At 42.0% G+C, this 27,202-nt stretch overlaps 1 protein-coding gene across 5 annotated transcripts in view; it reads right to left on the minus strand.

The window, feature by feature from the left end:
• strbp (spermatid perinuclear RNA binding protein) overlaps window positions 1-26,431 on the minus strand; it is a 72,960-nt gene extending 46,529 nt beyond the window's left edge. For 4 of the 5 annotated variants that reach the window (XM_068574838.1, XM_068574836.1, XM_068574840.1 and 1 more), the window contains exons 1-2: window positions 26,343-26,431; window positions 1,894-1,998 (exon numbers count right to left, since the gene is read on the minus strand). The gene's annotated coding sequence lies outside the window, so the exon portion shown is untranslated. Of the gene's footprint in view, window positions 1-1,893; window positions 1,999-24,761; window positions 25,052-26,342 lie in introns of all 5 variants that reach the window. The other variant, XM_068574837.1, reaches the window with a different exon arrangement.
• Between the last annotated feature and the right edge of the window lie 771 nt (window positions 26,432-27,202).

A 27,202-nucleotide genomic window follows, 5' to 3' on the forward strand; every position in this document is an offset into this window, starting at 1 on the left:
CGGTATCATCTGAGGGCAATTTGTTGGAATTCTGTAACAAACCTTGAGGAAAGTAATTGAACTTGTGCAACAAATCCAGTTTTCTGGAATGTCAAAAGCGATAGATTTGTCAGAAACGTTTGAATTCTTGGTCGACTTTTTTTTGTTTTTACTAATTAATAACTCCCTTTCACTAGATTTTGAACAGCTAATTGTGGACCCCTCTAGTGTGCCAGGATTGTATTTGTACCAGCAGGTTGATTTACTCCATGCTTCTGAAAACAGGAAGTGTGCATAAGTTGTCCGCAACACAAGACACGCCCGTCTCATTTTTTTTATAAGCGATAGGTTTGTCAATATTTGCATAAAGTACAGCCAATGTTACGGGTCATGAATTATTTATGTGGACTAAAGGAAAGAGACTTGTAAGAGCTGGTTCTGCTTGACAGTGTCGCCATGGACCTACCAAATGCGTCTGTATTAGTGTATGTCTATGTTCAAGGAGGTTGAGTGAGCGTCAGTGAAAGAGTGTGTGAGGGAGAGAGAGAGAGAGAGAGAGAGAGAGAGAGAGAGAGAGAGAGAGAGAGAGAGAGAGAGAGAGAGAGAGAGAGAGAGAGAGAGAGAGAGAGAGAGAGAGAGATGTGCTCTGCTGCGCTCACCGGCAAAGTCACTGCTTTCTCAAGGACACTGCGGCTAAGGGGCAAGAAAGACAGGAGGGATGATACACGGGAAGAAGAAGCAAGAAGGAGGCAGAGAGAAATCAAGACATTTAGTGATAGAAGGTCAAGCAAGATAAATAAACAAGCAGAGAAAACTCACACAAATGAGAGTGGAGCAAGAGAGGGAGATAGGAAGAAGGAGGGCTGTGTCTCTTATAGTGAAAGTGAAACGGCACAGGGATAAGCTGAACACTGTACACCATGGGGAGGAACCAGGACACTCTTTACCTTGAATCACTTACACAATACAATCGAGGGCTAAAGCTACAGATGATTTTCCTTATCAATGCATAGATTATTATTTGAAGTTTAACAGGTTCATCATTTAGTATTAAACATGTGAAAGCAATTTTGGGGGAAAAAATTGTCACAGATTCACCAGATTTTCATAGTGACATCTTCAATTTGCAAAATCCAGCTTTCGTGTGGTATTTTAGCTTGACAACGTAATTTAAATGTTATCGTCATAACAATAATGTCGTCAACAAATGAATGATGTCGCCCACCCGCCTCCTCAGACAACACAGAGAGCCCACCGAGCGGCAGCAGACATGTCATAGTAATGTTTTGCCCATTGAGGAGGAGCACAGCCTCGAAGCGCCTTCTTCTGCCTGCTTCAGTCTCAACAGTGATCCACTAAAAACCTCTACAGCGATCAATTATTTACACATAAACACACACGCACGCAGACCCCAAAACACTCCCACAGAGATGATAGCGGGGTGGGCCGCTGGGTGAAATGCATAAAAGCTACTTAACATACATAAGTAGGCAGTTTACTGAAGCAGCGAGTGAACTCTGCAACCACAGCGCCTGACCAGCGGTGAGACAGAAACGTGTCTAACGTAAAGGCAACCTCAGTGTCCATCTAGAATACTGAGGACCTGACCACCAGATGAATACGGGGCTTATGTTGATTAAAATACACTGATGGGAAAGGGATAGAGCGTGCATTGATGGGTATAGACCACATACTGGCACACAGTGGGGGAGATAGAGATATATATATATATATATATATATATATATATATATATATATATATATATATATATATATATATGACAGAGAGAGACACTGATGGAAGATTTGAGTCATAGATATGTGTTGTGTTCCAGCCAACCATCCTTGCAGCAGTAAACAGAGACATACAGACGGAGAAATAGGAGTGGATTTTGTTATTCTTTTCACTCACCTCCCTCTCTCCTCCAATCTGTTTATCTGCCCACTTCAAATTCAGTGTCCGTCAGCCAGTGTGTCTGTCTGGAGTCACGATGTCAGAGCAGGCAGGGCTCGGTACCTGAGAAGACAAGAGGTCAAAGGTCAGTTCACATCAGTGCGACAGCACTTAAGGATCATGTTCAGCTTGACATCAGTGAAACCCTCACCAGCTGACATCACAGATGGAGTAAAAAAATAAAAAAGGGAAGGTGCAAATAAGGATATACTAACTTAAATATCGTAATGTATCCTCATACAACGGTGCCTATGATGTCTTATGATGCGTTCTACGATTGATCACTTATGACGCTGCACAGAGTGCAGTGAGTAAGTCCTGCAGAGCAGAACCTGTTTAGGCAACAAGACTACCTGGTGTGTAAAAGATTGTGCTCTGGATTAAAATAGTTTCTTGCGTAACTTACATCGATGCCATCAAATAAACTTGCAAGTTACTTCCCTAAAAGTAAGGTAAAATAAGTCAACAATGACTTTGTGTCCCGTGTGAAACCAACGACGGTCTGCTGAGGGACTCACACTACACAAAAGCATGTAAGACGGAGAGACACTGAACTGCTCTCCATCTGAGGTATGAGAGAGCCGAACAGACACTTAAAGATGAGAGGTTGAAAGACTAAAACCTCTATTAGGCAAGTGTATATTTATTCTCTGTGCAATGAGAGTACTTATTTTGCCTTGAAGTATGACTGCTTCACTTGTGCACGTAGCGGACCCTTCATTTTGATAGTACTTTTCCCTCTTCTTCCTGAAAACATCCCCAGAAAGGCCAGTGGAGAACTATTGAGTTCAGAAGAGACAGAGCCCAGGTGGTAGGAAAAAGAAAATATAAAAAAAGAGTAAAAGAGATTATGAAAAAGGAACAGAAACTGAAATGAACTACTTGTGGGAAAAACTGTTTTTCAAAGTGTGTAAACACTCACTGACCAGAAAATTGAGACCCTGTCCCTGCAGAGGAAGTGGGCCCTCCCTTTCTCATTAGCTTATGTGCCGCTACATAAATACACGCATGCAACATCAATTTCATTTCCACGTTTACTTTCCATGCAAAGAGATTACAAAGAATGAGTCCGAAAAATATTGAACAGATTTTCAGAGAATGTTTATTCCTTAAGGACACGATTGACTTTGAGAAAATCTGCTGATAAGCATGTCCGCTGAATTCCCCAACTGTCCTAAGCTGATCTCAAGCACTGCTGACCCATTCTTCTACTATACACCCAGCATGGCATGGGAAAGTTGCTTACTTTAGCTTGAATGTGACATGATGTACAACCACACCGTAATAAGCACCTGTAGATACCAAACGACTTTGCTTAAACTACATTTTCAACACAAAAACTATGAAATATCCAATTGCCAGGGCTCAACACTAACTTCTAAAAGTGCTTGGCAGCAGAAGTCAATCACTTTAGATATAGAAACTGAAAATAAAGCTACCATGTTTAGTCACCTTGTCTTCTGAGTAAGTAAGATACTCATTGAGTTATCCATCAACTTTATATAATATATAAATATATAATATTTAAAAATGTGACATGTATGTTGTACACACGATGTGTACAACATACTTTAATGTTGCTAAGACTTCCCAAATGTCCTCTTCGTTTCTTGTTTGGGTTCTTTCGAACATGACGTTTTGCTGTTGTTTTTTACGTGTTAAAAAGTGGCAACTAAAGGCCAAGAATTGTTTGCCAAGTTCTCAAAATGGACGTCAATGGCAACCTGGCAAAGGTTACTGTTGGTTTCAGTCACTCAGTTCTCCAATAAACCTCCTGCCATTGTCCCGCCGACCATTCTCATAGTCATTTGAGACATAGGTGTGAAACAAAGCTACAGTGACACTTAACCGCCTGCGCTGTTGATCAATGTGGTATCATGTTTTACATTTTACTTTCTGAACACTAGTTTCTTTAACTTGTGGTTTCTAGATGGACCTTTTTCTTCTGTTCGCTCACAGACCTTTAGGCTCCATCAACGGATGAACAAAGTCGCGTAATTAAATTATCTTGTTGGGTTTAATTTGCCTTATTGTAAATCAATAAGAACAACACCGACTGCTGGACTATTGAGAAATATCAAACTGCTTTGCTCATTATTTATGAGTGGAGTTAAGACATGTCTGAAATAGCAATAAATCCTTTTACAGTGCATTAGAGTGCATTAAATACAATAAATAATACTAACACGGTGTAATACCGGCCTGTCCCTGTGGAGCAAAGTCTGACAGTGACAAAACCTGACAAACCTGATACAACGAACAGACGTTGGTGCTTCCTCCTACAAGTAGGACACGCAGTCCAGAGTCAAGAAAATCAAAGCAGAAGAGTTGTGTGGTATTTGTGTTGTTTGGGGAAACAGTCACGCCTTGTTTAGTAGAACATAACTGAGGTGGGTGTTGGTTGGTGTAGACGCAATGTGCCATAGTTCTTCAAGACAAACTGGTTCCCAGTCACATACTGTCTATATACACACATGCACACGCACACACACACACACTTAATCTTCCCCTAGTGCTAGAAAATGTGGTATGTGCAGTCAACACCGTGGCAGTTAATAAAACCTTATCAAGATCAAATAAATTATACTCATTAAAATACTCTTAACTCTTTAACATTGAATGTATTTATCTGAGTAGACAGTAGACTGTCACTAAGTAATTCAAATTAATTACACCATTTATTTTAAATGTGTGACAGTTCTGATCCTTGTTAAAAAAAAAGACCCATTATAAGTAAATCATAAATGAAAAGTATCATTGTTTTGCCAGCAAAAGATTGATCATCATTATAACTTGTGAGTCAGTAATCTGTTCCAGTCATTGCAGTTTGATCCAAACAACCATATGAAGATGTATTTTTAGTTGATGTGAACATCTCTCAACACAGTGTGGCTTCATACAAACGTTTTGTTTGTGATCTGATTCGTACTGTATGTTCATTTTATATTGAATACAATGAACCGTTATTTTTCCACAGAAAAAAAAGGATTTATTAGGTAGAGTTAAAGTAAGGAATGTAGATTTGGCTTTAACACAATTTTTTTTACACCTCTCGACGAAGAATATCAAAAAGCTCATATCACAGATTTGTATTTTTCCCTGATGTGGCCGAGCACCAGAGGAAGGGCGGTTGATGGAGACGAACTGTCAGATAATGCTCTCCAGTGACTGACACGTGTTCTCAATAGAGAAAGAAAAATAAACCTTCGGCTGACAGCATTATCTAATTATTTGACCATCGTTCACATCTCATTTGTAAACCATTACTGCCAGTGAGGAATAAGAAGCTCGGTGTCAAACTGAGACACTGCGGTGCAATGGAGCATAAACAAAGACATCATTTTCTGCTGCAGTAGGTGGTAAAAGAACCTGACTCAGTGCATCAAACACAACCTGGAAGACATGAGCTTGTTAGTGACAGATTGCTAGTGTCCCTGATTGCATTTTCTAATCAGACAAGCTGGGGGGGGGGGGGGGGGGAGTATCTGAAAACACACATGTGAGCAGAGAAAAGTACACACTAACGAGGAAACAAGTACACGTGCCACGATAAACACACAAATGAATGACGGGGTCTGTGTGGTCTCGCGTCTCCAGCTGCTCTGAATTCTGGTCCACGTGCCGCATGAGAGCCCACCGGCTTGTTTGAGGATTCAGCGGCAGGGCAGAGCACTCGCTATCTACCTCCTTGAATAGAGCCAAGTGCTCACAGGGTCGAGGAGTCAGCCCCACCTTTTAAGCTGTTCATTTCCTCACACGGGAATGAGAACACACTCACCAGCAGCCCCCCCGAGTTCATGAGATAGGTTTCACGACATTTCAACCGTCACACTGTCGGAGCGCTGTGTTCTCGCGAGCGCAGGTGCCTTCACAGTACTGTCACGCCTCTGGTGAAGCAGTCACAGACTTCCTGGTTTAAGGGGCTTCATCATCAGTTTGAGCCCTCACCATGTAATGTGTGGCCATGTAGCCATTAGCCAGTCGTAGTGGACTACAGGCACTAATAATACATTTTAAGAAGTGTGGACACAAAACATGGCGGTTGTTTAAAGCAAACAATTGAACATTTTAAAATAGAATTTTAAAAAAATCTGGAAATAATATGGTGCCAGTTGTAACATCACTGATACAGCTCTACAATGATGGGAATTTAAAACATACATTTACATTGGGGGGTTTTAGTCGATTAGTTAACTAATAGGTCAATTTGGTTTGAGGCTAAACTAAATGTATGATGATTTTTTTTTCATGTTAAATTACTTATTTCCAAGAAACATATCAACATGTGTCCAGTTTCTTTATTACTAACACAAACATCAGCCATTGAGTTGCTGAAACCGGTCAAGTCAACGATTCTCAGGTTCCCTCAGTCCAGCGTGTTCCGCCGACAAAAAAAAAGAAGAAGCTGCAGCCGTTTTGTGACTTTACAGGTAGAAATTTGAGGTTCACAAGGACATGGATCGCTTTGTTAGATTCCCATAAGCCTTACGGTTACGTGCATCTGACTTTTTTTACGGGTACTTATCACAAGTTTAGTCAAACGTTACGTCGCTGCAGCAAGTTCATGGAGTTACGCAAGTACTTTAATTTATTTGACAGTTAGTTTAATTTTTCACCCATATATATATATTCTCACAAGGGTTACAGTATTGCAGCACTTTAAATGAAGTTAATAAACCGTGTGGTTGCGGAGATAATTAAGTTTATGTTTTAAAAAAGAGAATTGTTTTCTCAAAAATCAGGCACTGGGGAGCTCGGAGCTAAAAATGTTAAAAGGTTACACGTGAGATTTTGTTGTTTTTGGTTTTTAAAAGGCCTTGCAGTCAGTGACAATGTGGTCATAGAGAGTTCCTTTAGCTCGGCACCTGAGTGAGATTGACGTGTCGTGGGAAGCATAATATTAGAGCTCGCTGTGAGACGCCAGAGTGCTTTCATATTTTTATAATAGACCACTTTAATTCCAAATTAGTTTGGCTATTCAATTTGTGAAATACAATTTAAATGGAAAACCCGTTGTAATAGTAATTATGATGTGAGAGAGTATGCCTAACCTCATTCTTAATGTGAAAATATTACATGTAATCCTAATCCAGATAATCTCCGTCATACCTCATTTTCATTACGGTGATGCTCTCGCGTACACGCCTACGATATATAACGTGTTTAAAAAGACACATGCATAAAAGACGTGGAGGAAGCGCCTATATATCCAATATGAGGCACCAATTTCGCCTTGGCTTTCGAATTCCAATGAGGAAACAAGTACAGGGTGAAGGGTGAGATGGTTTGCGGATAGATGGAGAGGGTGCCGGTGGGAGGAAGGTGTGAAGACAGAACCAGCTAGTGTGGACAATATCGGATAAAAAACATGTTTGCATCCCGTCCGGAGTTACAACAAGGAACAGAATGTAGCGGTGAAATAGGAGGATAAAGAGCGAGATACAAAGATACCAATACACTCTCAATGCAAGGTGAGAGAGGTAAAAGAGTGTTTGGGTTCAGAGAAAAAACGTGGGAGGGAGATGAGAAGCGAAGTGGAGACAGAGCGAGAGCAGACAGGGAGTTTCCAGGTTCAGCCTGTTGTTCTTCATTCCTGTGTGTGACTTCCTTCCACTCAACTATGAACACAATTTAAGCGTAGACACAGGCGCAGCCACTGCAGAGTAATTTGCAGACTGCATCTTTTTTTTTTTTATTCGAAATCGAAAAAAGCCTTTTCCCTTGTGAAAGAAATGATCTGGTGACCAAACTATTGTGGGCGCTGAAATGATGCGGGAGGTTCATAGACAAGCCGCATCAATCCTGGTAGAGTTACTCTGTTTGTTTGAGCAAAGCTGGTGGGACACGGAGCCAGGGCTCCAACGGAAAAAAAAACCACCACGCACTGTTCTGAAACCAGAACACATCTATTCATACGTACACGCACGCACGCACGCCGAGCCCCAATCATTGGTTGTGATCTGACGTCTACAAAGACGCCTCAGTGTCACACATCAATAAAGACCCCCTCTATGCGACAGCAATCGGTGGTGGTTTGTGAGCACACTTGTACATCTAGGCGTGGGTCCCTAAAATCACAACTGAGTCTACATTCAGCGGTGGATTAAGCAGAACACACACATGCAGCTTAGGAGGCTGACACACCGAGGAAAGAACATTTCGAAAACACCAGTGCGTTATGAATTTATAGAAAGAACTCATTTGTGGCTGATATTAAGATGTGTGATGGAGAAACGTGTTGTTTTGTATCAGTGGAAACTACTGGGGGGTATTGCTTAAAAATATTTTCAAAAGTGCTGGGGATGCTTTTTGTTCAAGTATAATGTTTTATCTCAATCAACAGAAAATTAATCTACTATTTTGATAATCGATCCATTGTTTCGGAAGTTTTTGTTTTTCAAGAAATGCCAAACCTTCACGGTTCCAGCTTTTTGATTGTAAGTCGGAAAAGACAAGCAAGGAAAGATGTCACATTGGGCTTCGGGAAATCGGGGCGGGTACTTTGCACCTTTTTTAATGATTAATCGCTTAATAAAAAACATAATGAATTGATAAGGAGATCACAGAAAATAGGTACAAATCACAAAGCTCCTAACCGATACAGCAAGAAAGGACAAAACAGCGTAATACAACTCTTAATATCACAGACACAATATCTCTAAACTGGGAAGTGAAACATTGGGCCTACATGCTCGACTTGATTCTATTCTGCTGCGACTTTGCATCTCCCTCTGCATTGTATTTTATTCAATTAGCCACGCAAGTTAATGCAACCCCATGAATGCCATCCGCAGTCTTTTTCCAGGTTTATGGAGCATGCTGCAGGGAGTAAAGCTCACTCAGGTCCATCGCTTAACAGCCCGACAACGGACGGAGCGATCAGACCGAAAATGAAAAAGACAGACAGGAAGGAGAGTGAGGAAGAGGAGCCTTGACACACACACACACACATACACACACACACACACACACACACACACACACACACCAAATGAGAAGGAGTGACTAAGTCTCGCCCTGGGCTTCATACAGTAGCACTTAACAAATTCAAGCCTTGCCCAATCATTTCCCTTCTCCCTGGGTTGCCATAGCTACAGCCTGCCTCCCTGTCTGTACTTTGGGAAGGTTGAGACTTCACCACTGTGTCTGTGCATGTGTGTGTGTGTGTGTGCGTGTGTGATAACTTCCTATCCGTCAACCTTACATTCACACTCCTCTTGAACGTCTGACACGGGAAGCTGACATGGAAGGGAGGTGAGAGGCGCGAGGAGAGGAAGAGGATGGAGTGTGGCGGGTGCGATTGCTTGTGACCCCAACACGTGTCTTCCCATTCAGCCCTGACACCGCGTCTAAAGAGCAAAGACCTGGCGTCTATTGTGGGGCCAGAGTACGGACTCTACTCTTTTTATTTACCTCTCAAATGTAAAATGTACAATAACGAAAAGTATTGTGTTTTTGAGAACTACGCTACGGCATTAGCTTCGTAAATGTGAGTAGGTGTGTTGCTTGAAATGCTAATGAATTAAATATGTTTGGATTTTTTTGTCGGTCAGACAAAACAAGCAATTTGAAGCTTCATTAACTTTTTTTATCTTGTTTTTTTTTAACTTGAAGGAGAATGATAACAATAATAATTAGATGTAGCCTCACATTTGACTATAAAATTACGAACAAAACAAAGTATTATTTATTTGATGTACTTGTTGTTAGTAGCCTGTATCTCTCAGTGTGTGTTTGCTATACATGAAGGTTTCCTTTTACGATACGACAATATGATTATCTCCGGAAATACAGGGATTTGCTGTTAACCAAACAAACATCTGTTCAGCAAGAGGATTGTTTTTTTAACTCGATGTGTGTGTGCGCGTGTGCGTGTGTGTGCGTGTGTGCGTGTGCACACACACACACTCAGGCATGCTCAAGGTACATGCGTGTTTTCAGAAGCATGCTTCTTAAGGCACCAGATGTCCCTTTGCAAGCACACCTCACAGAGATCTGTGTGTGTGTGTGTGTGTGTCATCAGGTATTGTAGATGACAAGAAAGATATAAACACTTGAGGATCAACATATCACTAAAACTCCCACCATCTGCCCGCCAGCAGACAAATATAAACACAGTCTTCTCTTACTCTGCTATTTCTTTATCTCCCTGCATCGCTCCACTTTTCTCGCGGCTCTTGCTCTCTGCAGTCCTGCCATCCATCATCATTAGGGGGCGAATAGATGACCTGTCTACACCTGCAACCACTCTCTGTCCCTTTACTCTCTGGAAAGGAGAGGAGGAGAGGAGGAAAATACAGATACATGAAGTGAAGCTGTGATGTCTGTTAATTTTAATGTGGAAAGGGTATTGTGAAGTGAATATCTTCTGCACAACTTGGACAGGACTGACACTTTGGCTGTGTGTTTGTATGGTATCTTGTGACATCATTCGATGTGTGTATTTGCGTTGAATCCTTGCCCCTTCACTACTGGTGTTACAGTTCAATGTTTTGCTTTGTGAATTACACAGAGTATAACAGCAAATAAAGTCAAATCCCATAGGTATAATTCGAAATGTGGCACTAATATCTAAAAACCCGTCATAATTGTATTGATGATTTGCTTTTGTATATGTGCACCATAGTCTGCCATTTTGCTCAAGTTATTGTGGTCACATCAAGATAGCGGGATACCACCGAACAAAGCAGGGAGTCTCTAAAGGAGGACAAAGGATCAAAGCAAATAGAGAAGCGACACAGAAAAGAGGAGAAAGCATGGGACGGTGCAAGAAGGAAAGGATGGGATCCAAGATGGAGGAGGAGAGGAGAAGAGGGAAGCATACGGATGAAGGGAGGACGGGTAGAGGACAAAGTATTGTCTCCTGTTAATATGTAAAAATAACTCTGCTGCTGCCTGGTGGAGGAGCTAACTGGGTCAGAGAATTCCCACAGAGAGAGGGAGAGAGAGAGCAGGAGGAGAGAGAGAGAGAGAGAGAGAGAGAGAGAGAGGATTCACATTGATTCAGTCTGTGCTATCAGTGTGAAGCAGAAGTCAGTCTCTCTCTTCACCTCAGCTGAGAGGCATCTCCGTGCTCATCCGTTCTGTGTATTTGTTTATCTAATCTATCCATCTGTCCATCCATCTATGCGTCCATCGATCTTCTTTCCTCTGTCTTACTAGTTCCTCTGTTAACACCCTCGTCCCTTCACTCCTCCGCTAATAAACATAGCCTCGACTTCGTCACACACACACACACAAGCCTCCCTCGCGCTCTTCTCCCGAGTTTCCCTCCTGCAATTAACCTTAAACTCTTTCACCGCGTCTCTTTTCTCGCTCTGTAAACACACACACACACCCCAGGAAATGGGTGAATAAAACAGGGCGTGTATTACGATGCCCGTTAATCTATTCACAATACGGCATTTGCTGCCCAGCACAGTGGACTGATGAGCCTGTAGGAATAAGAAGAATGTTGAGTTACTATATTGCAGTTTGTATTATTATCAGTGGGACAAAATCAGTCACTGCATGTGACATCGCATAATCACTTTCTGGTAATCTACTGGGCCTCCATAACCACCCCCTTAATGTCATTTTGATTTGGTTAATTTCAGAGACTAATTTACAGCAATACATAAGTTTGGTCACATGTTGCTCTGCACACCACACTGCTCTTCCATGTCAGACACTTTTTCATTGGTTTCTCTTCTATCCATCAGGACTTTGCCTTATTTTATTCACTCCTATTATTTCTGCAATTTTCTCTTTTTTTCGATTCTATTTAGCATATGTACCTAGAAACAACTTACCAGTAACTGAATGTGAGCATAATACCGTCTTTAAACTTTTCCTAAAAACACATTTTCTTCTAACTCTCTGTATCTGCTGCTTCTCTTTGATGTTCATGCAGCTCCTGTGATTTGAGGATTAAAGATTATTTGTTTACATAACTGGACAAAACCAATCATATTGAATTATTCTCAAAGTGGTTCCTATTTTTAGATGGACTCTAAAATTACAAAGACACTGTGAAACAGTTTCATAGTTCATTTCTCACAGTTTTTAATCTATGAAATGTAATCCCATGCACCAAATATTTCACGGTCTGCTGTGTTTCTGGGTTTTTTACTGTTCCCTCAGTAACAGCGCAGCTCCAAGAGCCAGCCATAAACCATATGATGTGCGTGGGTCAGCAATTCTGAGCAGTAATTAAAATCTTTATTGATGAAGACCGCTGTAAGCATATTAACTATTTTGCCAACTATTCATCAGGCTACTGTACATACTGCACTGGCTGTATGCGTGGGAGCCAGAGTCGTACATCTCGAAGACAAATTAATATGGGAGCGCTCTTGCACACGGGAAATTCCCACCTGTGTATTTTCTCGTTACTTCAAATAGTCACATGTCATTTCTTTGGCAAAGGAAAGCAATAATGTGTGGGAAAAAAAAGAGTATTATGCAAATAGGTTCCTCGTGAAGGTCAATCTACTGCTTATAATCAAGCTAACCTTCACCTCTTTGTTCCTTTTACTTGCCATGTTTCTGCTATTTCATAATCTCTCTCGTTAAGTATGTGCAGATTAGCCAATCTCCGCAATGAATTCATACACTCGTGTGCATGGAGCTACTTAAAATGCGTACAGAGCTTAAAATGATTAAGAACTTAAGGCCTCAATGGATTAACCTGCAGGGTTGGTCTGAAATGGGCAGGGCTGCTTCTTGGCTGGCTGACTGGGGGCAACAGAAATAGCTTGAGCTGACTACAGCATATGTAATGCACTGCAGCAGTCCTCCAGGGTTATATGTCTTTCTATCTAAACCACCTGCTGTATTTGTGTTTGAGCAAAAAGAAACAACGTCATGTGTTTGTGAACTGGAGTGTACATGTGATGGCGACGATGGTGGCCTCGGGCGTTGATGTGTTTTATGGAATGGAAGAGGGGGAATGCTTATGGGTTGAATAAATCATATCTTAATGGTGCAGTGGTACTGTGCAGTATTATAAACGGAGGGCCCAGAGAGAGCCTTTCCTAATGAACATAAACCACTTTATTACCCTGGTCATGTGGAGGCCTTTAGTTGAGGAAACACTGCAGTAGTGTTGCTACAGTAGATCTTTGAAAGCAAATAAGGACCAGAGTCACTGAGGGAGGCACTATGTCGCTCTGTAAGCCTTCTGTGGGTTTTTATGCATTAGTGGAAAATACAAAACAATATTTAAAAAGGGAAATTGTGTGTTTGTTGTGAGCTGACAAACCTTAAAGGCTTGAAGGTTACAAATCGTTAACGTGTAATTCAAGCAATACGTTTAGTTGTAAACTAAACAAATGTTGCTATTAAACTGTACAGTATTCAATACTTTTATTTCATGGCATTTTTGTAACATTTTTGGACCATAGTCAATGTTGTTTTTATGCATTGGAGTACTGTAAACACTGCTCAATACTCTATTGTGACTGACAAGAATGCAGTATACAAAAACACAAAACTAATGCAGAAGCTCCTGGAACAAGACAAATATCTATCTTGCAATGAAATATAGTGTTATGAGTGTGTCCACAATCTTACAAACCACTATATGTTTCTGACAGAAAACATTGCTGTGCATCGTTAAGAATCCACTTACCGAAAGGTTTAAAGTCCATACATAAAAACTTTAAAGACATTTTACGACTTAACAAGAGTTTAGCAAACCTAAAATCTTCCTTCTTCACTGGGACTTTGCTCTTCAAGAAACATCTTGCTTGGAACTTCAACACACCCTCCTTAAGCCTCCATCTCTGACTTACATCGTGCTTACAGACCTATGTGTGCGCTTTTATCGGAAACAGTTTAGCAAATAGACACAGATTAGAGTACAGCCTACACATAATCCACAGAGGAAGTCTGACTGCCACCACGCAGACAGAGAGAATGAAATCCTGTCTTCTGTGATAACGGCACTGTTCATTCAGGGCTGAAACAACCACACGGTTTCAAATGTGACTGACGTTACACATCAGCCTGGTTGTGTTTAACACCTCGTGAGATAATTTGAAGAGTGGTATTAGCTTGTATATGTTGTGTAGAACCATTGCTGTATTAGAAACTAACACGTTGCTGCATGTGTGTGTTTGGATTCAACAAGTTACTAATAAACAATGCGTACAACAACCCAAAACAGGTCATGAAACTAATGGTTGCTGTGTGACGGCAGTGTTTAGAGGACAATAGGATGGGCACGTAAAGTATTTGACATACTATCACTCGGCTAATATCACACCAATACAGACTTTCAAACTGCCGCTACCACCACAAAACAGACAGCGCAGGTGGCTAAAGGGCTAAAAGGTAGAGCCACTAATCAAAAGCAGCACAAGCAGAAGGCCACTAATATGTGTCGCAGTGATCACATAATCATGATTGACGTCGAGCGATGACAAGAATAAATACGATATATTATCTCGCCTTGAAAAATCAACAATCCCAAACATCTATTGAACAGAATATGCAGGATGAATAAAACACGAGAGTGAAGCTACATACTAGTCCATCATGATCAGAGCGCAAATACTGTGACGAACTTGACAGCCTCTGTTCCCCATGTGCCTGCCAGCAGTAAGTGCTGCAGGCTCTTTCCCTTCCTCTCTAATGACCACATTGTGCTGGACTGTAAATTTGTTCAAAAAGAAAATTGTGTAACGGTAATTCCCTCATCCCTCATGCACATCACCCAATCCAGATCCCATTCCTGGAAAAGAGCTGTCGTAAAAAAAAAAACATCCTTGCTAGCACAGGATGAACGTCATTGCAATGTTTCTCAGCTGCTTTCCTTTAGAAATCTGATTTGGAAGACAGCTCGCCTCTTAAATGTGCTGGTTGTTTGGGTCGGTCAATGACTCAAACACACCTTATTTTTTTTGGCATCCTGAAACCGAGACGTCCCGAAGGGGATGTTCCCCTCAGTCTGACCGGTTCGCAGCCCCTCTGCTGGTGAAGGAGAGTTGTTGACAACCCATCTACACTCTTAATATTTAGTCCACCTCCTTTGCCCTCCCTCCCCCCGCGACACATGGCAGTGGAAATAAACCCTGCCATGGATTCACAATGAGCGACAGCTTCCACCTGCATCGCTTAATATAATAATATTTCACTTAATTATGCGGACCAACTCTGCGTTTCTGTCTCCCTTCCTTTTGCTTTCCCGGAACACAAATCATTGCATAAATATGACAGGCCTTGTGATGCTCCAATAAATAAATATTCAAAGTGGACGGAGATAAATGTGCTCAAGTAGCGATAAAAAAAAGAACAAGATGCAAATGTGTTACGGTTTACCAATTTTATTAAACACTTGTTTTACAAAAAAGACCAAAGTGGTTTGATAAATGGCTATTAATATTGTCAGTTAAATATTCAAACTACCTAAATCTAGGGAGTGATAAAAACCCACCATGGTCTCAGTTATGGGATCTAAAACCCAGCTGTGCAGTGGCACGGTAAGTAATAAAACACTTGAGGTACATATGCATTTCTGATATCGAGCAACTGGTAAAAAAAAAAGCAATTCAAACAAAGAAAATCTCACCTAAAGCTTAGTTTACTTGGCGTAGTGAAGCTGGCGCGTGGGCCGCTTGGTCGTGCACCTCTGAATTGTTGTACCTGTTAAAAATAGTTAACCGATAAAATAATTTACATGTCGTGCGATTATAAAAACAAAAGAAGGAAAGAAAAGAAGATCAATTTACTTTTAAATGCTTTAGAAACAGGTGGCCTGAAAAATCTTCAAGTATATATTTAGCTCGCCAAATCAAATTCTTTCCAGGATATTAAACATTTGCTTCCTTATAATGCATTACATTACATGTCATTTAGCTGACGCTTTTATCCAAAGCGACTTACAATAAGTGCATTCAACCGTAAGTACGAAGTAGGAACAACAAGAATTAAGACAGAATAATTTCTAATATAAAGTCAAACTACTAAGTGTTGTCAGTAAGAGCCATCGAAGTGCTGCCTAAGTGCTGCTGTCATTGTCTTTATTCAAGGTATAGTCGCAAAAGATGAGTTTTATGCATATAATACTTGACTTCTTTCTTTACAAGGCTTGTGCAAAGGCAATAAAGTTGTCTGTGAATATGAGATATGAGTTTACAGATAATTACAACTCCTCCTCAACATGGCAGAGGTTAGTTTCTGGCTTTTACCGGTTACATATGGGCATCTTTTTGATTCTTTAGTTATTTGATTGTACATCCTCTGGCATTTCGGAGAATAATGCAGTGCACTGTGCAAAGCGTATAAGCGCTTACGCACATACTCAGAGCTTGCACTCCCGTCTGTGGATGCTCGCGCAATGCCGCCAAGCGCGAGTACAAACAAAGCTTAAGTTCTCAATATAACAGAGAACTTCAGCACCATGGAGAGCAGAATCCCAAACTAAATATAATATTCAGCAAAGGTCCTCATAGTACAACAGAATAGTTTTAATTTAGTCAAAAACTGCAAATCACAGCTGAGGTATACGACATGCATAATCCCATATGGACTCCTCAGCAGCTGGCACAGTTGCAGGCAGCACCCATTGAATGCATATTGGAAAAAAAATAGTCCCAAGTCATGAGTCACACAATGTAATACAACTCACAGTATATTATGACATCACTCTTAACACAAAAAAGGCCTATTTCCTCAGATACAACACTCACAGGAAACCACACGGGAAGATCATTTCTCTGCTCTGGAACACGTTTCCTGATGTTCAGATGACTGGCTTGATAACACCGTGTTGTTTTAAACTCAGTATGTCTTACGAGATAGAGACTGCACCGCAGCAGATTGCAGTGTTTTATGAATCACTGCTTGACATATTTATCTTTGATTATACAGCACGGGTCATGAATCATGCTCCTTGCATTGTTATCTTTGCCACTTGCTTCTCATTCAAACTGCAGCAGCAAAGCACATCACCCCTGTTTAGCAGCTCTACACTGGCCCCTTTTTTTGAAGTCTCAATTTTAATTTACTGATAACTGAAGGCCCCCAGCGACATATCAGACCTCTTTTCATCACTTACGAGCCGAGCACAGTTTGGTCCTCTTAGAAGAGCTGCTAACAAAGCGGACTGGGCCTCGACTGTCAAAACTCTCTGGTGTTGAAATTTCATACGACGGGAGTGCTCGCGCTGGAAAGATCACGACACGATACCAGGGTGACAGGATCTGTTGAGATTGGGAACAGAAGGGGGAGTTTCAGGGAGGCCCTTTTTTTGAGGGGTCTCTTAGTCAGTTATTCATTTGTGAAGGAAGGTGCCCACGTGATAATAACGATGTCATGCTCACACTCGCTCGGGCTGAGGGATAGAAGAAGTGCTGCGAGTGGTTGGTGCGAGTCTGATGGTGCAGAAGAACCTGATGTTTGCTTTGCTATAGCTTGACTTTGAAATGAAATTCTTTCCGAGCGCTCACCAGTCAAAGCTACACCTATCAGTCAAGTCGGTTTGCAATTACGAGTTCATCATGCATGTTTGAGCTGGCGCGATGTGTGGTTTCGATCTGTTTTTCTGCGTTTGGGCAGGCAAGAGACTGTTTGGTGAGATCTGTGTCGGAATATAGCTCTAATGAGCTGTGGATGAAAAACACAACATTTATTTATTCCAATACAAGGTACATCCTCCACTAGCCTTGGTATGGTTTACACAGCAACGAGCGCAGTTTACAGAGCTCCTTTTCTAAATATTATCTGTATCATTATTCTATTACTTATCTAGTTAGTGTATTAATGTGGCTCTTACTCTCCCCACCTACACATAAAACCCACAGCTGAGTGCAAAGTGTGTGAGATGCATCCACTGAGGCCTTGTGGAAAGTTGTACACAGAAATGTGAGGAACCACATTTGAAGCAAAAATATCAATGGTCCTCACTGACAGAAGATTACTGAAATACATTAGCATCACAATTTGATGCCAAATAGTCGTGCACTTAGGTTACGTTACACAAAAAAAAGGAAGTTTGTGAGTGTAATAGTGTCATTATTTCAATTGCTTACTGATGACTAACTAATCAATCCACACACACGCACACACACATGCGTGTGCTGGAGTGAGACGTTGATGTGGCTCCAAAGGATTTCAGGAGAAATATGGTGAAGCTTCCCGCTACTTGTCTGCTCACAGGCATGTGTGTGCGTTGCTCTGTTGCATCCTTTTTATTCCCATCATCCCCAGGCACAACAAACACGAGTGGATAGCTCCGAGGCATATGACACATACGTGTCTACTGTACATTAATGTCTTTGATTGTACACACGATGAGCATAATTTTAAAAGTTTACCGTCACTTATGCTGTTCATACTATGTCTATTTATCCATCTATGTGGTCAGGCCAGTTTAAACACTGTAGCTAACACTCTGTTAGTGTGATAAATGAGTCTTTGTCAAAAACACAACAACTCAGAAAAGGTACTTTAATGTAGCTTCTTTTGTATGAGGGTTTTATATTCATAAACCTATTCAAGAAGCTGTCCCATATGTATCCTTTGAGTTTTTACTTTATGTAACATTGGATCAGCTTTTAAAACTCACTTTACGTTAATTGTCTAAATCAACAACAAATCCTCTCAGCATGAACAACAATGGTCCATTTTAGCTTTAATCCTTGAAAAAGAAGCCATGTAGATATCCGCGTAAAGGCATTGCAATATGCAATACCATTTTTCATTTTTTGTTTTGAACATGCGGCTCTGCAGACATGCACTCGATGTGATCCTCTTCCTCCGCTCAGCCGCTGACAGTGTGGGCTGGTGTGTGCGCAGAAGAGAGACAAGAATCCCATAAATCTTGCTTTATTAGATAAACTTACTAATCAGATAAAGAAATCTAGCACACTCCTGTGCACACATGCAGCATCTGACTGATAATCTCCATTACCAATTACGGGGTGATACGCCACAGCTTAACATGAAAGCAGCAATTAATCTGCTAACACCGGTCACTGGGTCATTGTAGTACAGATAGATGCCTGCAGGCACGCATACGCACACATATCGTCGAGATTTATTTTGCGAGCAGAAGCTTTTTTCCTCATTTCTCTAGAGATGCAATTCATATAAATTATTTCTCCTTTCTTTTGCCTGTGTTCTTAAGTGTGGTGAAGGACTCGAAATTGGTCCCAAGACTCTTTTTTTGTGTGGGTTCCTTTCAAAGCAGCACAAATGCATGCTTTAGATTGGTCTAATGGAGACGTGCTTGACTGCAGTTTTTTAATGACGAGGTTTAAAAAATGGCCGAGGGGGAGAATAACCCAAAAAGACAGTGCGAGGGTGGCTACTTCATATCTGCATCATGGAAACAAGTGCTTCTTTGGATTAGAAAATAAGGCGATCCACCAGTGTTTTGCACTGTTTGTTGTCAAATGCCGATTAAAGTAGATTGAGTTGGATTATGTTTTTCAAGGCACCAACAACTACACAAACGGATACTACAAACTTCAGCTGGCAGTATTTTGTATTTGTTCTAAAAAAAAAAAAAAAAGGGTAGCCAACAACGCTTCATCTGCTCTGTCCAATGTATTTCTAAGAAAAATGAATGGAGAGACTTAACATGGACAGATGAAGCTCATAAACACAGCATGTCACACTGATTCGACAAACACCCTTTCATACATTGGTGATTGGTGAAAGCGTGGCGATGAGATTTCTTCCGTTAAATGTTTTCAAATAAATGACAGTGTAATAAATTACCAGCATGCACTATTTATCATATAATAATAATAAAATAAACCATTATATTCTAGGACTATGGTACGGAGGGGGGGGGGGGGGGGGAGGGGTCAGAGAGGTGGACTAGATGAATTAAAAAAAAAGGCACAAAAACATCCCAGTACAACTACAAGTCTTCCACCGCTTGTTGGAGCAAATGGAGGTGACTGCTCTACTGCACCCCGACAGTGGTTTGGTTCAACCAAATGTGTTAAACCATACTGGGATTCGAGCTGGAAACCATCCAGTTACAGTCCAAACATGGTCTGCTTGATTTAAATAAATAGCCCGATCTTCCAGGAAGTCTACATCAGAGCAAGCTATGGTTTCCCTGATCTAAGCTCTTTTTGATGCAGTAAGCAGAGCTGGGACATTAGAGGAGGGAGATAGGGGGAGGTTGTGTGTCTGTCCGTGTGCGTGTGTGTGTGTATGTGTGTGTGTGAGAAAGAGAGAGCTCAACAGTTCGGGTGGGGTCTGAGCAAATGGGTTATCAACATGTGTGCACTAAATGCGTTACATGTTTCTGTCAGCGTGTGAGTGACTGCAAGGCCGAGCAAAGAGGTGACACTCAGTGAGTCACAGTCGTTGAGTGACAGAGCAGATGGGCCGCCCATACCAAACTGTCAAACTGAAGACGTTCTCCCCACCCGATCGTTCACTCCTTCTGTGGATATGTGTGTGTACACGCGTGTCATCATTTTTGCTAAAGCCAGAGGAAGACGCTGTGCTGAATGTTGTAATAATAATGTATAACTATATTTTAAGGTTGTCATACAACACTGAGGGTGAAGTTATTTTCAGAGTTTTAAATGTCTGAGAGAAAAGGATGCAACGGTGGATTTCAAATGTATTTATATGAAAGAGAGCGATAGAAGAAGTGGCTTTCATGTCACACACCACAAGTAAGAGGGTTTGTATTTCAGCCCTCTTTTGTTCTTCATCTCACTTTGTAGGACAGACATTCTGCATAGACCCACATTAAGTGGTTTACAATGCCATCTGGAGCATTTTCCCTTGTGATAAAATATGTCAATATTTGATTTTTAATTAATTGTGTAAAGCAATGATGGTAAGCACACTCACGCTGCATGTCATTTGGATTTCATTGGTTTTGCTAATAAAAGAACTATTCCTATTTTTTTATTTGAGATTTTTCTTAATCTCTGAGGAAAATAGGTCGATCTAATTTCTATCAACTCTGCTTCTCCATTAATTTCACTATTGACCTTTTATATGAAGCCGAATGAGTGCTGAGATCTTTGATATATGTGTGCAACAGCTACGTTAATTCAAAAATATCAATTTCATTAAAATGATATTAATAGGTATACTTAATAGAGAATAAACAGTTTTGTTGATACCCATGGGTGTATTCTTTATTGGGAAATGTCAATAGGTCTAATTCATCATATAGGGTAGATAAATAAAATGAGAACCCCAACAGAACAAGCCATTCCTCATGAGGAACCGACTATTATCACAAGTTCCCCAATGCATCTTGTGGTGAAAGCTCCCTTTGTTTCATTGTGAAGCAGCAGCACGAAGCCAAAGTTTAAGTTAACAGTGACTTGAGAACCAAACCCTGAACAGTTCATAGCAGGTTCAGTGTTTGTGTGGTGCAAGCTGTGGCGCAGGAAACCTTACATGGCCATCTCACACGCTTGGTGTGTCTGGCAGTCCCTCTTTGTCTCGCTCTCTTTCTCTCTCGCTCTCATCTCTTGTCTCTGTCACTCTGAGCTATTCCTGGATTCCACACGGAGGTGAAAGGAAACAGGAACTGCTGCAGTGGATGTTGGTACGTAGCAGCGTTTACTGCACACGCACACACACACACACACACACACAGTCAATATTAATGGCGTTGTTCCTTAGCCAGTTGGCTTCCAGTTGGTATTTCCTCAAACCTGTTTGTGTGACGAAAGTCATTCTTGTTCCTGCAGCTGGAATGCGGGGGTTTGTGTTTGCATGTGTGTATTTGCATGCGTTGGCAAACTACAAGGCCAAAATTGAGATGGTCAGCTGAATGGATCGGAGTCAGCGGTGTGCAGATGAGTCCTTCCTTCAGTGTGCCATGTGGAGGGAATATTCAAAACAGTAGCACACTCTCTGCTATCTGCCCTTTGTTCAGCCTCTCCTGCACCACGGCACCACTGGGACTCTCCCCAACTCCCTGTTGTGCTTACTGGAACCTTGGCAGCCAGCTGCCCCATCGGCCAATTAGGAACGCTTTTACTAAAGCTCCAGCCAATTGGATTAGTGCTACATTTCCTTGCCAGAGGACACTCGAAATGTGCTGCTCTATGCTTGAATTTGAGAACTGGTAAGCAGACTCCTGTTTCGCTCAGAGGCACTGGGCACCAGCGAAACACACACGCTGCAGAGGCAGCGGCAGGAGAAAGAGACATCCCATGACGCAACTGGGAGTCCTGTGCAACTGAGAGTGTTTAACTGAGATTTTAAACAGGTTAAACCGGGAAGAGAAGTTAAAGCAAACCAGAATCCAAGCAGCCGAGGGACCACAACACTGTTCCCAGGTGTATGAAACAGACAACTTACACACGGGTGGATTTGAAAGAGCTGATCCAGGCTAAACATACTGAGGTGACAGCAAACAGACAAGGAGATGAGGGCAAACTTAAGAGTGAAATAGGAAGAAGAGCAGGCATTTTCATTTGTCAAATAAAACAGTTACTCTCCCTGAGGCGTATTTATTTTTTTCCCCGTGGAAAACGTTCTCCCCGGGAAGAGTTTTTGTGAAGCCATAGGAAGCAAATTTGTATTTTGGCTATGTAAATAAAACTCAAGTGAACTTTATTTTAAAACAAATTAAATGTTTTGTTTATGACCTGACTGAGTGTGGAATAGATTGGAACAAATGTACTTGACAAAAACTGTTTTTTTCTGGTTTGTGGCTGAGATCAAATTGTCCCTCTACTGCGTTTGTGCTTTCCGTCTGTGTTTGTGTTTGTGCCATGGATACTCAGCGTACCCATGGGTGGCAGTTCCCCATGGGTCCTTAATCTGAGAATCTGTGTCCAAGTAAATTTCATGAATGGAAATTAAAGCAATTTTGAAATCCAAACAAGTAATTAAAATTTAGAAAAAACACGGCCAGATAATGCACTAAATCTTGAACCAATATGTATGTCTGGCTTATTTAAAAGTGTGAGAGGATAAAGGCAAACAGGGTCTAGTGATGAAAAAATGAAAGAAAACCATACCGAATTAAGAAATGGAATGAGTCACATTTTCCCCTAATGATTAGGAGAAATAAAAATAACAAATACCAAGAGAAAACATTCCTTAAGGAAAGAAATGCTGCCGGAGACAACGCAGCATAGAATATTAAGCTTGCTCTCTCCCTCCTCATCCCCTTATCTCATCGATACTGATAGAGAGTTCACTGCAAAGTCAATACTTTTGAGCAAGAGTCTGTGAAAGTGTTCATGGGGGCCTGGAGCACACACACTCAACAACACAAGAACACACACACACACACACACACGTTCTCAACCGGCCCTATTCCTGGTACTCTGCTCACTTTGGAAAGTTGCCGCTGGATACTTGTCTATCACAGAAAAAGGCACATGAACACACACACAAGAAAATACGGAAGACTGCAAATTCACTGAATCTCTCACAGGCACATACCTCAAGGCAAAGATGAACCTACTCCATCTCTCCCTCTCCAAGTCCACTGTACGCAGCACAAGAGGAGCATTATTTGACCATAACAAGCAACAACTAAAGACGTCTGCGTTTCCACTCAAGTCAGCCCTAGGCTAGGCATTAAAACAAAGAAACCCCACATTTAGCCGGGGCAGGTGGGGCCGAGAGTTAAACGGGGACACCTCCTGCGCACGAAACAGGGTGGAGCAGCAAATAACCCAAAAGGCAACAGGCTATTAGTCCAGCCTGGAGACCACTGCACCCAAAGAGCTGATCAACTCCTGAAACCAGCACAGAGCAGTGAACCAACACGCAGCAGAGACCAAATGCAGCTCAATTAGCCAGGATGAATACAAACAACAACCAGTCCACACATGGAAGAAAGCAACACTGAGACACGATGCTATATCTGCAATGATGCTGATTCAGCAGGAAGAGGAAGTGTTTGGGAAGCGTTGCATGACAGGCCCTCTGTACTGTACCTGCAGCACTCCGACGAGATTAGATGTCTTTTGTGGGTTTTCTGTTTATTGTGAGAGCGAGGAGGCGGTGCTCGTTTACATCGGCCCACTTAACAGGTTTAGGTACGCCGACAAGCTGGCTCAGCAGGAACAGGAGGGCAGTTCAGGATTTCTTTCATGCGCGGTCATTCACTTACAACCCACGCACGCATGAACGCACTCATGTGCCAGTCTCCCTCTCTCTCTCACGCACGCACACACACATAACAGAGAAGGTGTATCGTGTGTGTGTGGGGGGGGGGGGGGGAATACCCTCGATGGTGAAACACGTTGCTTCAATACTTTACTTGTGGTTCCCTAAAACAGTGCCTCGTGTGGGGTTTAAAAGAGGAAGTGAAAAATAAACACTTAACATCAAAAAAGAAAAAGGACTGCTGGCGAGAAGGAAAAAAAAACACACACAAGCAGGACATCTACTAACCGAACACGACTTGATGAAACATTAAAATAGTCCTTAATGGGTTCACGTACAATCGATACCTCGCAGCCCAGTGCGGAAGTGCGCTATCAGACACCTGCTTTAAAAGATGAGCTGCAGTCAAACCGCCACCTCCGGGCTCCTCGCGGAGTAATTCACCAAAACGTCGTCCGCAAACGCCGACTGGCAACATAGTACCCACACGACACGAGGAAAGTTGGACGTTTCATCACGTGTGGAGTTCCTCTTTTTTGTTCTCGCAACTGAGGGGGGGGAGGAAGCGAAAGCAAGGACGGAGCCGATGACGAGACAATACATGTGCACTATCGCCCAAGAAGCGCGAGACAGATAACAACAAATGCACCCACAAACTCAAGAGAATGTTCTCTCTCGTTGTGACAGCGCTGCATAAGCACGTGAAATACAGGAGGGAGAAGAAGGGGAGAAAAAAAACAAGAGAAAGAAGAAGAAAGAATATATCTCAACAAACTTACGGTGTGAGCAATAAGTTGCCGATAGTCCGTCACCGCAACCACAACATAGAAATCCAAAGAGGCGGAACAAATCCGCCGAACGAGAGAGAGAGAGAGCCGATACGAGCTGTCACCGTGCAGCCGTCAGACTGCGTGTGTGCCTTATTACGACCGGAGAGCCGAGCGCGAGGCCGCCTGCTGGTTCCTCCGCTCTCGCACGAGACAAGAGAAAGGGGCGAGATCCCTAGAGATGAATGTTGTCTGTAGTGCGCAGGTGCGGACTGAGTCGATTCATTCCGGTGGAGTAAGGTCTATGAACAAAAAACAAAAAAAAGAGGCAGAATGCGCTGCATCTGTTCATCTGTTTATTCGTTTATTCTTCCGAGGAAGCATTTGAGACGAGCGGAAGAGTGTCAGTGAAATAAACAACCGCAGATCTATTTGGAGACTCGAGCAGTGGAAAAGGCTGTTATTCACTTATAGTGCATCTAATTTGATTAGATGGGGGACTGCTATTGATTATTTTCGCCATCAATTAACCTGTCAATATCATTTTTGTTTTCTTCAGATTAATCTTCATCAATCGTTAAATCAAAGTCCTAATATGTGAGAAAAATTGTGACAAATGCCCATTACAAATGCCCAGAGCTGTTATTTTGTCAAACTCAAAGATATTTGCAGTGATATCGGCTAAGTAAGAGAAATTAGATAAGTCCCACATTTGAGAAGCTAAAATCAAAGTATCAGAGTTTGTGCTTATTACTTTACACATGAGTTATGACTTAAAAGCTTACTTCAGTCCTTTTCTGATGGTCTACTAATTGATGTTTTGCCTAATCCTGTCTGTCAGCACTTAATTTGATTCATTTGCCAAAATTAAAAGCCAGCCACGGCTTTTTAATGATCATAGTGTATATCTTAAAATGGTCAAAGTAAAAAAATATCAATACATGCAGCAGGCATTTAAGTGGAAATCCCGATTAGAAAGAGTCTAGGAATATATCTTGACTCCCTCTCAAGAGAAGCATTTCTCTCTCCAAGTCCCAGACAGTCTTATAAATAATTCAGCAATGAAAGCTTGCCTCTGCTTGCCTGGTTGCATGCAGCACCAAAAGCAGCCACTCAGTCCCACTGCACGGCGTCAATCTATGCGGGCGTTACCAATTAAAAGAAATCTCGAAGAAGAAAAATAAAGTTCAATCAACATTCTTGTTTCGCAAATGGCTGTGGCCGGTCAACCAGATCAGCCAGGGATTATAAGGCTTCTGTCAACTATCAATAGCCCCGTGCGCCTGAAAGAGAGGATGGGAGGGAGGGAGGGAGGGAGAGAGGGAGGGAGGAGAGCGGGACGGCTCAGTTTCAATGCGCAGACGGTGCAGGGCGACCAGCCGATGATGCTGTTTGTCCTGTCCGCGGATCGGAGGAGCGCACCGATTTACCCGCAAGCGACGACAAATGTAATCCAAGACACAGTGTCCCAAATGCAACCCCCCTCCTCCCTCCCTCCCTCCCTAACTGAACCGCACACTAACCAGGCAGAGCTGGAGAGAGGGGGCCGAAGGCGCACAAAGTGTATAGCCAGGGGGGGAAAAAGCAATTTACCTGCACAGCGCTCCCGTTCAGCTCGCCGATATTACTTCCTACTCAATGTGGCTTTCAGCGCTGCCGCTCACTCCGAGCTGCTCGCCGCCGAACGGGAATTTAGACAACGGGATTTGTTCACGTGGTCGCGCTCAGTGATCCTAATTGGCGGAGCGTCTCGAGCCGCTGCTGGCTTCGCACCTGTATACGGTGAACGGAACAACGGTGCAGCCAGGAGGAGAGGAGGAAGAGGAGGAAGAAGAAGAGACAGAAGAAAACAGATTGGTGCAGCACATACTTGCATAATAGCATAATGTCGATGGAAGGATGGCCACTGCTTGTAAAGTTCTACATGATTGTTCTCATGTGACTGAAAGAAATGACTCTTCGCATTGAGCTATTATAGACACATAAGACACTCAGAAGCTTTTATGAAAGCAAAAATAATGTACAAACAAGGTGTCAGGGCACACATTTTACACCTGATGTTTGTTGTAGGGTGACGTTATAGCTTCACAGAGATGACAAAACATTTTTCAGATGAATCTGACAGCACATAAATGCTTTTTTATAATCTCAACAGAAGGTCCAGAAGAGACACATTTGAAACATAGACACACAAGTAAGCAGAATCCAACACAAAGTACTCGACACCAACACACTGCACCGTGCACTGCGAACACTTGTATTCCAACGTTGTTGTTGGCGACCTTTTGAGTCTAGCTATTCGTTTTTCACTTTGCTTTTTAATTGTCAGTTCGATATCTCCCATATGAAAGTGGCAAGTAGATGCCATCAAATAAATGGTATTATAGTAATTTGTGCCTCCACTAGTGTAGCCTAATGGTCAGACACACACGCGTGCACACATATTTGCAAAG

The sequence above is a fragment of the Clinocottus analis genome, unplaced genomic scaffold, assembly GCF_023055335.1.
Source record: "Clinocottus analis isolate CAN_PGR_092001 unplaced genomic scaffold, fCliAna1.0.p SCAF_13, whole genome shotgun sequence".
NCBI lineage: Eukaryota > Metazoa > Chordata > Actinopteri > Perciformes > Cottidae > Clinocottus > Clinocottus analis.